General features: G+C 49.8%; 1 protein-coding gene across 26 annotated transcripts in view; it reads right to left on the reverse strand.

Moving 5' to 3' along the window:
• Nucleotides 1–16,738, reverse strand: part of LOC139757814 (prominin-1-A-like) — a 232,719-nt gene that overhangs the window by 186,288 nt on the left and 29,693 nt on the right. The window lies entirely within an intron of this gene.

The raw sequence follows: 16,738 nt of genomic DNA on the forward strand, positions 1-16,738 counted from the left end.
GGACACAGAGGGCCCACAAGTACATGGGGGTGGACACAGAGGGCCCACAAGTACATGAGAGAGGACACTGAGGGCCCACAAGTACATGGGGGTGGACACAGAGGGCCCACAAGTACATGGGGGTGGACACAGAGGGCCCACAAGTACATGAGAGAGGACACTGAGGGCCCACAAGTACATGAGAGAGGACACTGAGGGCCCACAAGTACATGGGGGTGGACACAGAGGGCCCACAAGTACATGGGGGTGGACACAGAGGGCCCACAAGTACATGAGAGAGGACACTGAGGGCCCACAAGTACATGGGGGTGGACACAGAGGGCCCACAAGTACATGAGAGAGGACACTGAGGGCCCACAAGTACATGAGAGAGGACACTGAGGGCCCACAAGTACATGAGAGAGGACACTGAGGGCCCACAAGTACATGGGGGTGGACACAGAGGGCCCACAAGTACATGGGGGTGGACACAGAGGGCCCACAAGTACATGAGAGAGGACACTGAGGGCCCACAAGTACATGAGAGAGGACACTGAGGGCCCACAAGTACATGAGAGAGGACACTGAGGGCCCACAAGTACATGGGGGTGGACACAGAGGGCCCACAAGTACATGGGGGTGGACACAGAGGGCCCACAAGTACATGGGGGTGGACACAGAGGGCCCACAAGTACATGAGAGAGGACACTGAGGGCCCACAAGTACATGGGGGTGGACACAGAGGGCCCACAAGTACATGAGAGAGGACACTGAGGGCCCACAAGTACATGAGAGAGGACACTGAGGGCCCACAAGTACATGGGGGTGGACACAGAGGGCCCACAAGTACATGGGGGTGGACACAGAGGGCCCACAAGTACATGGGGGTGGACACAGAGGGCCCACAAGTACATGGGGGTGGACACAGAGGGCCCACAAGTACATGAGAGAGGACACTGAGGGCCCACAAGTACATGAGAGAGGACACTGAGGGCCCACAAGTACATGAGAGAGGACACTGAGGGCCCACAAGTACATGGGGGTGGACACAGAGGGCCCACAAGTACATGAGAGAGGACACTGAGGGCCCACAAGTACATGAGAGAGGACACTGAGGGCCCACAAGTACATGAGAGAGGACACTGAGGGCCCACAAGTACATGAGAGAGGACACTGAGGGCCCACAAGTACATGGGGGTGGACACAGAGGGCCCACAAGTACATGGGGGTGGACACAGAGGGCCCACAAGTACATGAGAGAGGACACTGAGGGCCCACAAGTACATGAGAGAGGACACTGAGGGCCCACAAGTACATGGGGGTGGACACAGAGGGCCCACAAGTACATGGGGGTGGACACAGAGGGCCCACAAGTACATGGGGGTGGACACAGAGGGCCTACAAGTACATGAGAGAGGACACTGAGGGCCCACAAGTACATGAGAGAGGACACTGAGGGCCCACAAGTACATGGGGGTGGACACAGAGGGCCCACAAGTACATGAGAGAGGACACTGAGGGCCCACAAGTACATGGGGGTGGACACAGAGGGCCCACAAGTACATGGGGGTGGACACAGAGGGCCCACAAGTACATGAGAGAGGACACTGAGGGCCCACAAGTACATGAGAGAGGACACTGAGGGCCCACAAGTACATGAGAGAGGACACTGAGGGCCCACAAGTACATGAGAGAGGACACTGAGGGCCCACAAGTACATGGGGGTGGACACAGAGGGCCTACAAGTACATGAGAGAGGACACTGAGGGCCCACAAGTACATGAGAGAGGACACTGAGGGCCCACAAGTACATGGGGGTGGACACAGAGGGCCCACAAGTACATGAGAGAGGACACTGAGGGCCCACAAGTACATGAGAGAGGACACTGAGGGCCCACAAGTACATGAGAGAGGACACTGAGGGCCCACAAGTACATGAGAGAGGACACTGAGGGCCCACAAGTACATGGGGGTGGACACAGAGGGCCCACAAGTACATGGGGGTGGACACAGAGGGCCCACAAGTACATGAGAGAGGACACTGAGGGCCCACAAGTACATGAGAGAGGACACTGAGGGCCCACAAGTACATGGGGGTGGACACAGAGGGCCTACAAGTACATGAGAGAGGACACTGAGGGCCCACAAGTACATGAGAGAGGACACTGAGGGCCCACAAGTACATGAGAGAGGACACTGAGGGCCCACAAGTACATGAGAGAGGACACTGAGGGCCCACAAGTACATGAGAGAGGACACTGAGGGCCCACAAGTACATGAGAGAGGACACTGAGGGCCCACAAGTACATGAGAGAGGACACTGAGGGCCCACAAGTACATGAGAGAGGACACTGAGGGCCCACAAGTACATGGGGGTGGACACAGAGGGCCCACAAGTACATGGGGGTGGACACAGAGGGCCCACAAGTACATGGGGGTGGACACAGAGGGCCCACAAGTACATGGGGGTGGACACAGAGGGCCCACAAGTACATGAGAGAGGACACTGAGGGCCCACAAGTACATGAGAGAGGACACTGAGGGCCCACAAGTACATGGGGGTGGACACAGAGGGCCCACAAGTACATGAGAGAGGACACTGAGGGCCCACAAGTACATGAGAGAGGACACTGAGGGCCCACAAGTACATGAGAGAGGACACTGAGGGCCCACAAGTACATGAGAGAGGACACTGAGGGCCCACAAGTACATGGGGGTGGACACAGAGGGCCCACAAGTACATGGGGGTGGACACAGAGGGCCCACAAGTACATGGGGGTGGACACAGAGGGCCCACAAGTACATGGGGGTGGACACAGAGGGCCCACAAGTACATGAGAGAGGACACTGAGGGCCCACAAGTACATGAGAGAGGACACTGAGGGCCCACAAGTACATGAGAGAGGACACTGAGGGCCCACAAGTACATGAGAGAGGACACTGAGGGCCCACAAGTACATGAGAGAGGACACTGAGGGCCCACAAGTACATGGGGGTGGACACAGAGGGCCCACAAGTACATGGGGGTGGACACAGAGGGCCCACAAGTACATGAGAGAGGACACTGAGGGCCCACAAGTACATGGGGGTGGACACAGAGGGCCCACAAGTACATGAGAGAGGACACTGAGGGCCCACAAGTACATGAGAGAGGACACTGAGGGCCCACAAGTACATGGGGGTGGACACAGAGGGCCCACAAGTACATGAGAGAGGACACTGAGGGCCCACAAGTACATGAGAGAGGACACTGAGGGCCCACAAGTACATGGGGGTGGACACAGAGGGCCCACAAGTACATGAGAGAGGACACTGAGGGCCCACAAGTACATGGGGGTGGACACAGAGGGCCCACAAGTACATGGGGGTGGACACAGAGGGCCCACAAGTACATGGGGGTGGACACAGAGGGCCCACAAGTACATGGGGGTGGACACAGAGGGCCCACAAGTACATGAGAGAGGACACTGAGGGCCCACAAGTACATGGGGGTGGACACAGAGGGCCCACAAGTACATGGGGGTGGACACAGAGGGCCCACAAGTACATGGGGGTGGACACAGAGGGCCCACAAGTACATGGGGGTGGACACAGAGGGCCCACAAGTACATGGGGGTGGACACAGAGGGCCCACAAGTACATGGGGGTGGACACAGAGGGCCCACAAGTACATGGGGGTGGACACAGAGGGCCCACAAGTACATGGGGGTGGACACAGAGGGCCCACAAGTACATGAGAGAGGACACTGAGGGCCCACAAGTACATGGGGGTGGACACAGAGGGCCCACAAGTACATGAGAGAGGACACTGAGGGCCCACAAGTACATGAGAGAGGACACTGAGGGCCCACAAGTACATGAGAGAGGACACTGAGGGCCCACAAGTACATGGGGGTGGACACAGAGGGCCCACAAGTACATGGGGGTGGACACAGAGGGCCCACAAGTACATGGGGGTGGACACAGAGGGCCCTCGAAACTCCCCGATGTGCTGACAAACACGGACGTGACTGTTTCACAATCCAAATGGCAACGCGTGGCGATATTTTGATAACAGAGCTACGAGCCAAGGTAAGGTTGCTTAACTTCTTACTAGACTACATGCAATGAAGACCTTGGAAGCCTTTCAAATACAATTGAGAAACCAAAATAACATAGTAACAAGTCACTTATGATCAATCTACTGCGTGTGGGAACCAGAGGCGCTGGTTGAACAGATGTAATACCTTGAGAAAATAGGAGAACCTGGTTGAAGAGGAGGCAAAGGGAGCGAGACAAAATCCTCTATACTATGAAAGGGGTTAACACTGTGGCGACGCCCGGCGCCTTGGTAGCGTGACCTTGAATCGTTCGTTAACCTGCTAACGTCTTCCCTGGTCGACATGGCTCAACTTCCCACTCCTTCAGAAGGTGAGAACCTTCTTATAACGGATACGTGGCTTGTCTTAAAAGGGTCATGAGGTGCCTGCGTCCACAGCCAATTGTAGACCTCCGTGACTACAACCGCTCACACCAAGAACAGCCGAAGTTCATATGCAAGTCTGAAGCGAAAACGGAATAGATCGAGCAGGCTAATCAACCCTGAACACCCGCCTGCGCGTGTTGCCTACGTCAGGGAAAGCAAATCAAACCTCAGCCCACTGAACAGAACGAAACTTTGACTCGTATGATTGTAGCTGAGTCGATCAGCGGTCAAGGGGCCACGCTCACGCCCAACAAGACGATGTTTCAGTATTACTGAGAGAGTAACTGTCACCATATACATCACGCTAGACATGTTTAAGCCAAGCCAAGAGGAAGGATGGCCTTAGGTTTAACCTCAGGGCAAGAAAGGCACGTGGGCGGCTTATCCCCCGTCCATCACATTCAAGGCCAACGGGCTCTCGGCAACACACACACACACACACACACACGCGTGTAAAATCATCATCACGAAAGAGCCCATCCTTAAGCCAACCCAACACCCGGACCCAAACACAGACACTGAACACTAGAGCCACTCTGATCCAGCCGATTGGTTGAACGCAACCACGAACGCCACCACCAAATCATCGAAGTCACGGCCGACAACAACCAGGACGAACTCCTAAAAATTACCTAGTCTACCTTCATTTAGTACTGATACATCCTGGTACAGCCACACACACACACACACACACACACACACACACACAGACACACACACACACACACACAGAGGACCCCTCTCCAACCCGGGCCATCATTCCAGAGATCGCCAACACCTTACCTCCGCCCCAACGTCCGCTACTATGCCCCCTCCTCCTCCTCCTCCTCCTCCCTCAACGAGTCCTACCAACCGTCAACGCCCCAGCAGAGGGCCGGTTCCCCACGGCTGCACTGGTAAAGCCAGCCTACATTTAAGGCAACTAGTGCCCGAGGCGGGTCCGACGCGGCCCACTACGGCCGGTAAAGCGGAGGGAGAGTGCGCAAAAACAAGAGCGCCTCCTGACAGCAATTGTGGGTTCAATGGTGTGCATCACTCCGCCACCGGCCAGGAAATGCCGAAACGAGCCCCCAACACGTTTTCTTTTTCTTTTTTTTTCCCCACTAGACTCCAGGAAAAAATTATCCTGTAGTTTTCTGGGTCAGCAGGTACTTTATGTGTGTGAAGATACATACCCAGGCAGGAGGCTACAGCTGTAGTATTACAGGAGCGCACGATCCCACGACACTATACCATTAGTATTACATGAAGTATGGTGAGGTATGACCACAGGGAGAGTATACCTTTAGTCTTACATGGAGGTATGGCCATAGGGGAGAGTATACCTTTGGTCTTATATGGAGGTATGACCACAGGGGAGAGTAGACCTTTAGTCTTACATGGAGGTATGACCATAGGGGAGAGTATACCTTTAGTCTTACATGGAGGTACGACCACAGGGGAGAGTATACCTTTGGTCTTACATGGAGGTATGACCACAGGGGAGAGTATACCTTTAGTCTTACATGGAGGTACGACCACAGGGGAGAGTATACCTTTGGTCTTACATGGAGGTACGACCACAGGGGAGAGTATACCTTTGGTCTTACATGGAGGTATGTCCACAGGGGAGAGTATACCTTTAATCTTACATGGAGGTATGATCAAAGAACATGGGAGACGAAGCTGAAATCGCCTTTCTTCGTTCATGAAATATTAAGAAGCTCCCAGGGTGAGCGTCAGTCTTCAGACACAGCAGGACCAATCCCCACTCGAACTCATTCGGGTCCCGTGGGTCAGGGCTGGGTCCTTCACTAGTCCTCCACCTACCAGACGACCCATACATCTAAGCCTCTAAGGACTTCGTGGTCAGCTCCGACAGGTGTCTTCTGGTCAACTCTATTACCCCCGGTCCATGTTAAGCACCTGTACCTACAGAACGGTCAAGGTAGGGAGGGGACAAACTCGTGACTGGATGAGGAGGGAAGTGTGTGAGAGTCTTTCACTTGTGTGTGTGTGTGTGTGTGTGTGTGTGTGTGTGTGTGTGTTTAACTATTTGCACAACATGGGGAAAAAGAGTTCCTGGTCTCTCTCTATGCCATTCAGTAGCCTCTTAATTAAAACCTTAGTAGACCGCCAGCATTCTATTGCCTCACTAGGTTGGGTTACTGCAACCATCCACCGCCCTAACCACTAAACCACGACAGCAACCACAACAGCCACTCTTCTTCCTCACATCCCTTTTTTCTTTTAACTAACTTTCTGCCCACCTTTTTGTCATGGCCTCTATAGTTACTTTGGTGCTTCATCTCCTGAAGAGGAAGAAGAAGAAGAAGAAGAAGAAGAAGAAGACGAAGAATAAACCTGAAGGCTGTTATCAGATCTCTCTCTCTCTCTCTCTCTCTCTCTCTCTCTCTCTCTCTCTCTCTCTCTCTCCTCCATGGTGGGCATCTCTGTAGCCCTCAGACCCCTCCCCCCATACTGTCGCTCTGTCCTCTCAAATCACGTAACATCTTAGTTGCACCTCTCCGCACACTCTCCATAATCAGATCCTTCTGTTTCTCGTAGTTGCGGGACACCAGACTTGTGAGGCATAACCCACTCTCGCTCTGACGTTATGTTGCGTGCAATCTACCGAACGCGTCCTTAACCATATAATTGAATGTGGTTCTTCTTCTCTTTGGTCAGCAGAAAACTCTGCCTTTCACAATTCTCCTGATGTACGACTCAGGGGGGCAGTTTAGACACAATGTCGATCGACCTCTCTAAGGCTTCTTTCACATACAGATTCCTGGAATTCATTTCCACAGCCGCGCAACCTTTCCTCCAAAATGTCAGTGAAATGATCTATCAGCGTACAACAGATTAAATGTGTCGAATTCAGAAATATCAATTCAAATTCCCGCTCAGTGACGAAAGAACACCCGAGGCCTCCTTGCAACTCTGTCTCATCATCACTACCTCGCACTTCCCTTGCATTCATTACCCTCCATTACCTGGCCAACTCTGGAGGCTGTCCAGGTTATGTAGGGAACTGATGTAATCCTCGTCCCTTTCCTTTATCGCTCTCACGGACCTAGCATCGTCAGCAAACAGGTTTAGATACCATGCCAGTGTCTATGTGTGTGTGTGTGTGTGTGTGTGTGTGTGTGTGTGTGTGTGTGTGTGTGTGTGTGTGATTATTACTTGCGATTACCATTTGCGTCTAACGGGGGTGAGAGTTTTACACTCGCATTGCCTCATCTCTCAACGTGCCCTGTTCGTACTCCTATGTGAACACACACACACACACACATACAGCCTTAGCCAGGTACCTGTGTGTGTGTGTGTGTGTGTGTGTGTGTGTGTGTGTGTGTGTGTGTGTGTGTGTGTGTGTGTGTGTGCGCGCGTGCGTACACCTGTACCTGGCGGCCGAGTGTAACAATGACTAAATCACCCAACCTTGAAGAGGGACAGGACATTCCTGGAACCCTGGCCTCAGGGGCGTCCGGTCCGTCCCGTCCGTCCGTCCGCTGGGGCCTCCTGCAGGACGCAGAGGTCACACAAGGTCCACCTCCAACACGCGAAGACATACGTCGCCGTCTCCAGCAACACCTATGGTCCGCCTCCCACGCCTCATACCACCTTCTCCAACACTACAGGTCTGGTCTACCTCCAACACACGACACACACCACCGTCCACATCACAGTACATATTCACTTGACCCTACACACACACACACACACACACACACACACACACACACACACACACACTGGATCCTGGGGGAGGTGAGGGGTCGATTTCGACCCTCGTACCTTCCTTCTTGTGGGTTAGTTCCACTAGGCTCTTTGATGCTGCGGCATCCATACTCCTTATGTGTTAAGCGACCTGGCTAGAATGGCACACCTTATACGACGCCACGGCACAGTTACTCTCCCTTCAACCGATCTAGAGGACTTCCACGTGACGCTCCTTACAGAGGCTTACGGACCAGCGTGACTCGCTCGCTCGCTCGCCGCCAAGTCTTCCCTCCACCAGGTACCCGAACTGTACATTCCTGGGAGATTGTTAGTATCTGCAATAATGGTGACGTGGAGCAACTTACGGAGAAACATATATATATATATATATATATATATATATATATATATATATATATATATATATATATATATATATATATATATATATCAAACTAAGCGTTAAAGGCCAATTGCAGATAGCGTTCCTGACCGTGACGCATTCACGGGCCGCCCAGGGTCGAGCGCATAGGTTCGAATCCTGGTTGCGTCAGTTGGTCCATAGTCAAAACCAGCTGTTCATCCACCCCTAGGGGTTGGACGATAAAACGGGTACCTGACTCAGGCTAGGGTATATATATATATATATATATATATATATATATATATATATATATATATATATATATATATATATATATATATATATAGCGTTAATGGACTGACCTTGATTAGGGCCTCAGTTACTATATATATAAAAAAAATCCCTACAGCTATATCAACATTCACAGTAAAAACATCATCCCCCAGGCCCACACCACACAGGGCGCCACTGTACATACAAACCAGCAAATACAACTGTGACTCGGCCGCTTCCCTCTGTGGGCCGGACAGGCTATACCGTCCTTCAGGTTCCGCTTGACCCCCTCCCTTCCCCAAGCCACCTAGCCATCCCGGGATCCAGGTGAGAGGTGAGTCACCCACTGGTACCTGCACCCACCTATGATCTAGACCAGTGGCTACCAGTCGGCGGGACTCGTACCACTAATGGTACACCATAGACGTCCAGATGGTGCGTGGTGTTAGCTCTTGCAAGATCCAATCGCAAGTTACAAGGAAATTGAATACATAATATATATTACGCATAATTACTGTCCTAAAAACGCCATAAACGTAATTACACACGTAATTAGGCAACTGCACACACACACACACACACACACACACACACACAGGAGATATAAATAAGTTGGGAGTATCGTGATTGCAGCCTTCAAGCCTCTTTAAACCAGTCTGACGACGTTGAACGAACAGTTCTTCGAATGATGTAAAGACAGATCCACAAAAAAAAAAAAATAGTGAATCCATGACATGAAATTAATCGAGAAAGTTGTTCGATTAACGATATATATCGAAACAATACGCCCTTGGTGCCAAGCCAAGAGTTATGGCCCTCTTTTACGAAAATTATTCAAGAAAATCAAGAAATTGTTGGTTGGCGTCTCTCCACACAATCGCTGCACACTCAACTTCCCTGTGCTCTTACGTCGCTACTCACATCTGTGACCGTGACCTCTCTGACCTTACCGCATGACCCCCCAACCCCCTCAGGGTTTTCATTTTATTGCTCCATCAGATAAAAGTGTGGATCAAATGTCTCATATTAATTCTAACTTTATACTTGAAATATACGAGACGTTTCGGGCACTAGAACAACCGCTCACCTTCAGTCAAACTGGCTACAAATGATACGACCCAACATAACACGACAAAATAGGAATGAAGCAAAGCGTGTGGTACGAAAAATTGAAAGAAATTCAACAGGAAGCTAGTGAAGGAGCGTTACACGTGTATGTACACACACACACACACACACATATATATATATATATATATATATATTTTTTTTTTTTTTTTTTTTTATACTTTGTCGCTGTCTCCCGCGTTTGCGAGGTAGCGCAAGGAAACAGACGAAAGAAATGGCCCAACCCCCCCCCCCCATACACATGTACATACACACGTCCACACACGCAAATATACATACCTACACAGCTTTCCATGGTTTACCCCAGACGCTTCACATGCCTTGATTCAATCCACTGACAGCACGTCAACCCCTGTATACCACATGACTCCAATTCACTCTATTCCTTGCCCTCCTTTCACCCTCCTGCATGTTCAGGCCCCGATCACACAAAATCTTTTTCACTCCATCTTTCCACCTCCAATTTGGTCTCCCTCTTCTCCTCGTTCCCTCCACCTCCGACACATATATCCTCTTGGTCAATCTCTCCTCACTCATTCTCTCCATGTGCCCAAACCATTTCAAAACACCCTCTTCTGCTCTCTCAACCACGCTCTTTTTATTTCCACACATCTCTCTTACCCTTACGTTACTTACTCGATCAAACCACCTCACACCACACATTGTCCTCAAACATCTCATTTCCAGCACATCCATCCTCCTGCGCACATCTCTATCCATAGCCCACGCCTCGCAACCATACAACATTGTAGGAACCACTATTCCCTCAAACATACCCATTTTCGCTTTCCGAGATAATGTTCTCGACTTCCTCACATTTTTCAAGGCTCCCAAAATTTTCGCCCCCTCCCCCACCCTATGATCCACTTCCGCTTCCATGGTTCCATCCGCTGACAGATCCACTCCCAGATATCTAAAACACTTCACTTCCTCCAGTTTTTCTCCATTCAAACTCACCTCCCAATTGACTTGACCCTCACCCCTACTGTACCTAATAACCTTGCTCTTATTCACATTTACTCTCAACTTTCTTCTTCCACACACTTTACCAAACTCAGTCACCAGCTTCTGCAGTTTCTCACATGAATCAGCCACCAGCGCTGTATCATCAGCGAACAACAACTGACTATATAAAGAGGAGGAGGAAGAAAGACACACGGGATGGAAATCCACACCTCGCCTCGCCTAGCCGTCCAACCCTGACCACAATATAAGTTCCACGTGGTAAATAATCCATACAACAGTGACTGAATATTTTCTATTTTTTATATACGAGCTTTCCCTCAGCGTCACCACGAAACTCGGAATGACGTTCCGAGAAACGAAGTATTCCACAGGTGGGAGCGTGTACTGGGAGATGGGCGCGAGGATGTGGGAGGATGTGGTCGTGGTCATGGAAATATACATATATATATATGAACTCATTGGACATCTACCAACATATACTCAGTCTTAGCTTTTCAACGAATCAATCCATTGCTTCGGTATAGAATCATTAATGCTACCACATCAATAGCTCAATTAATAACTCATGTCTATATGAGGCCACCAGACCCCCGTCCGCGCACCACCCAAGCCCTGGATAAGTTTTCAATGAACACATTCCGCCGTCGAACTCAAGGCAATCAGTCAGCCGCGACGTGGCCATCCGCGCTTCTCGGAAAGCGCCCGCACCTCTTCCTCGAAGGCACCCGCGACAACTCCTCGAGAGCGCCCGCCATTCTTCGAACGCTTCCGCAATACCTCGACGGCTCCCGCGAGTCCTCAGGGGTCTCTCTCTCTCTCTCTCTCTCTCTCTCTCTCTCTCTCTCTCTCTCTCTCTCTCTCTCTCTCTCGTAATTCCTCGACGACTTCCCACAATTTCTCGAAGGCTTCCGCCACCAGCCTCCCGAAACTTAGTTCCTTCAAGACTCCAACAACCCTACCAGAAAACCCTGTATACCGCTAAACCTCTCAACCCCCAGGGGTTCGCCACAGTGCCTACCACAACACCGTAAAACCTCACCCAGTTAGACACAGGAAGTGACGAAAAACATCCTCCTCGGTAGGGCGAAAATGAATCAGTCTTCTACAGCCCGTTCCAGCGACGTCCTTCGACAGCCGAAGGACAGATGCATCTAACATCAACGAAGCCATCACCACCGCCAGTAGTAATAATGGCAGCTGAAGCAGCAGAGGCGGCGGAAGCACTCACCAGGGAGCTGGATTTAAACACCCGCACAAAATGATCAACAACAGGAAACATTACAGCAATGAAAGGATAATTTCCAAAGACACTTTGACATAAATGTCATCATATAAAAACACAACAAGAATGATTGCTTGGTATCTAATCAACGTATTTAGAATCAATTTCACGAGGAAATCATTTGTCTTTGTAGATTTCATTTGTTTTTTTTTTCTAGTTCTCCTGAAAGTCACTCTCAAAAACTAACTTCACAGTCATCCTATTCGTTCAAGCAAGCCGCCGCTGCCGCTGTCATCCACACACACTCCTGCTACATCCACCAGACTCGTATCCTTCACACACCAACCACCTCTCGTCACCCATACCATCAGCAGCAGCCCCCGGCCAGGTCCACATTGGTGTACTTCTCTGTACACAGGTTCCCCGTGTGGTAGAGGCACCAGAGGTCATTCTAAACGGAATATGACCTCAATGACCACCTTGATCTTGTCCCCTGCCCCCTCATCCTCTTATGAAGCCTGCAACCCTGTCCTCCTCCGACATCCACGACGTGCGTGACCTTGTCCTCCGACAACCGTGACGTCCGTGACTCTGACCCCAATCTCCGTAACGTCACATAACGTCCTCCAACCTCCATGACGTCCGTGATCTTATCCTTCAACCTCCAAGACGTCCGTGACCTTGTCCTCCAACCTTGCAACTTCCTGCCCTTCCTTGGCACCTCCTCGAGCCACAAGACAAACCCCATCCCATCCGGCGGGAGGCGCGGCAGTAGGCCTCGCCGAACCCCAATACCCACGTCAGTGGCTCTCTGCACACGTCGACGGGGATTGTGACGCTCACAGCGTCACGCCTCCCACGCTCAGCCGTGACGGAAACGGGATTTCCATGTGGTACACACACACAAAAAAAAAATCCTGTGTCACTGGGAAATACAAAATATCCATCTACATATTTATTTATCTATCAACTGAAACTCCTGCACGTCATTTCCATGGTGTGAATCAGGCGCATTCAGGCTCCTTGTTCAGCGATACGAATCATGGTGAGGGTGTGGACACCGAATACTCTCATTTCAGTCGTCGGAATAGTGGGCTCCTGAAAGCATGGGCGTGTGGGTGGAAGCTGCCTTTACGACGGCGCCCATGAGTTGGAGCTACCCAGCCTACAGCTGTTCCTTCTCACTGTATGATACACTGAAGCTTCCGATTGCCCGTTTTTACGTCTAGGTATCCGGATGTTCCCCTGATCCCTGGCCACTTGAGAACTCTAAACCCAGGTGTAATAATAATAATGATAATAATAATAATAATAATAATAATAATAATAATAATAATGATAATAATAATAATAATAATAATAATAATAATAATAATAATAATAACAATAATAATAATAACAATAACAACAACAATAATGATAATAATAATGATAATAATAATAATAATAATAATAATAATAATAATAATAATAATAATGATAATAATAATAAAACATCACTATCTCCCTAATGAAGTAATGATCGCAATAAAGTCATTAGACACCTCGTTCACAAGGCGAGGCACTTGCCTAATTTGCTTCCACGACTTAACATGAGAGGGGAAGGAAAAATAAAACATTTATGTCAAGACTTAAACGCCATGACACCTATTATTTCCTGTAATGTATATATGGCGAAAATCTAAACTTCCCATCACTGCCACTCCTAAGTTATAGGACTTACAAAAATATATCAGTTTTACATAACTACGATGTAAAATTTACGCAATACTGCTGAAATTAAGAAATCAAATCAGGCGGTCACCTTCACAAAGATGTACGTATGGAATTCACACCGTGCCCACCTACGTTTTTTGGCGTGTGCTGGAAATCATAACACCCACCTTTCCTTACGCTATATGAAGGCCCTATTGCTTTATTGAGGGAGAAGGTAGGGAGGCTGAAAGTGCCCTCTTACCGTGCAAAAGAGAATGTCTTCACAGAAGGACTGGTCGACGCAAGGAAGGCGGGACGATATGCCACAGTCCTGCACACACTAACGCGCAGCGGAGGGACAGAAGACGAGAAAAACGATGATTAGAAAACGTAGCTTGCAAGAGAAAAGACAGATCAATACGCCAAACTAAAAAAGTTCTTACACTTCCTAGTATAGTGCCCAGTTCCCCGTAAGTTCTCGCCCTTCCTGGCAGATTCTACCACTTCCAGGTACGACATAAAAGACCATCCTCGCTCGCTGGTCTTCGCCAGTTCTCCAGAAGGCCTTCCAGGTCTTGTTCAGCAGCAGCATCAATACACCCAAAGTTCTTGCACTTCCTAGTAACCTACTGCACCTCTCGGTAAGATCTCCTCCTCCCCCTCCTCCCTCCTCGTCCTCCTCCTCCTCTGTGTCTCTCTCTCAACGACGCGAGAACTTAAAAATTTACCTAAAAAAAAAAAGTAAGGAGAAACAGCTCACTAGCTAAGGCCCTTAAATGATCCGTCTACCCTCTGAGGTTTCACTTCAGCCATCTCTCTCTCTCTCTCTCTCTCTCTCTCTCTCTCTCTCTCTCTCTCTCTCTCTCTCTCTCTCTCTCTCTCTCTCGGAAAGACGAAGGCAAGCTGCGCCAGATGGACGGAAACCAACCACAGTATGTAGGAGCGACGCTGAGGAAAAAAAAAAAAGGAAAAAAAAAATATCTTGCAGAAGTTTAAATCAACAGAGTGAAATTGTTCTGATAATACAAAGAGGAAAACGCCTGGAGAAAAGAAAAAAAATAATTAAATGACTGCCTCGTTTAACAGTGCGACGCTGTAAATCTCATTTTGCACCGAGTCTGACTTTTATCGCCGAGCGAAAACGACGGAGGAGCGACGACGGGGGAGCGACGACGGGGGAGCGACGACGACACCTTGACATTTAATTATGCCGCCGAAAAAAAAAAGAAAAAAAGACAAACGCGAGAAAACTTGAGACTCTTAAAAAGAATTGATCATTATGTAAAACAGAGACGATATGAAGAAGAGCAACAAGTCCTCGGTAGTGAGGGGTGAGGAGGATCCATCTGCACCCCAGGGTGTCGTCTACTGTCCAGGATGCCGTCTGTCGCCCAGGGTGTCGTCTGCCGCCCAGGCTACCGTCGTCTGCCCTCTCCTCCCGACGGGAGTCCCCCACACATACAGACCTGCCATCTGCCCTCCAGACTCACTAGCAGGAACGCTGCCGACGAACCCGTCAAGACCAATCAGTTATACCAAACTCCTCCACCTTACAAATTACGTTACACCGAAAGACTACGTTACTATGAAAGACAGGAGCCTTGGGTTACGCTAAGGCCGATCTACGGCTTGTTCCCCAACTGACCAAGAGACAAGTGTGACGCCTCATGTCACGCGAGAACCCAGGTAAAATCAAAATACAATTATTTGCATGCTATATTTCTCTTTGTCCTCAACATACCTTACGTAAGTCAAACATTAATCCACAGAACCTGAAACCAAAGATAATCTCACATGAAGACCGAAGGGCATCTGAAATGATTGCGAGAGATGTTAAACTTGCTCCAGGCTTACTGAAGCATCGAACACCACACGACACATCCTTTTCGAGACAACCACAAACGTGAAGGACTGAACAACTTACCCAACCACACGCACGCACAAAGCCAAACGCCCCAGAGGCAACGAACCAGAGTATCTGGTAACGAAGGCACTTTAAGTTCAACGACTCAATAACAAAGATCAGTTAACGAGAGAATGGGACGGGACGGCCCAATGGAGCTATCTCATTACCATATCATGGGATCTGCACTTGCATATACACATGTTCCTCAGCCTTGGTAAGGCGTGCAAGCATGATACTCTCCTCAGTGGAAATTCGAAGAAACTGTTTAGAGAATATCCAACACGAGGAAAAACCTGCTGGGCATATCGACCTTCAAATCAGCCACGGGATGGAAGAATATCAATATTCTTATACATAAAAATACACTGAGGGAAGAAGACAAAAGACCTACGCTGCTGGAGGGAGACGAGGAGGACGGCACAGCTCACTATTTAAGCCAGTCCAAGCCGGGGTAAACAGTGTCACGCACACCTCCACACACCCCTGCCTTGCCCCGCACCCTCCACACTCCAGCCTCCCACACCATCCCTTGCCCCTCCTCCCACCACACACTCCGCCTGACACACACACACACACCCTCCCCACGCCGTCTTAACCCTGACATCACAACTACCCAACACACACACAGGCTCAAACAAGCCTCCAACCTACCCCACGTCCCGTCCAACACTCACGGTATGTCTGAAAGTTATTCTGCTACTCTCAGCACAGTGGACACGTCCTCACGTACACGCCAAACGCGCCCACATACGTGCCACCGTCTCTCTCAACACAGTCGACATGGCTATCCACCCATACATATGGACCTTTCGCTTTCTAAATATCTTCACTGGCCACGTACGAGAAACGCAGCTCACTTTTCTTTCTTCTTCCATTACGTTTGGAGAATTCTACACGACCCTGTACCCCTCTACTGGTCGGCCTGAGACCAATCTACCCTAGTCGATGTCTGGACTACACTCGAACCTGCAGCTCGGTCTGATACCAGTTTGCCCCAGTGGAGGCTCGATCAGCCACACCGTCTCAGAAGTTACTGGT

This window comes from Panulirus ornatus, chromosome 28 (genome assembly GCF_036320965.1).
Source record: "Panulirus ornatus isolate Po-2019 chromosome 28, ASM3632096v1, whole genome shotgun sequence".
Taxonomy (NCBI): Eukaryota; Metazoa; Arthropoda; class Malacostraca; order Decapoda; family Palinuridae; genus Panulirus; species Panulirus ornatus.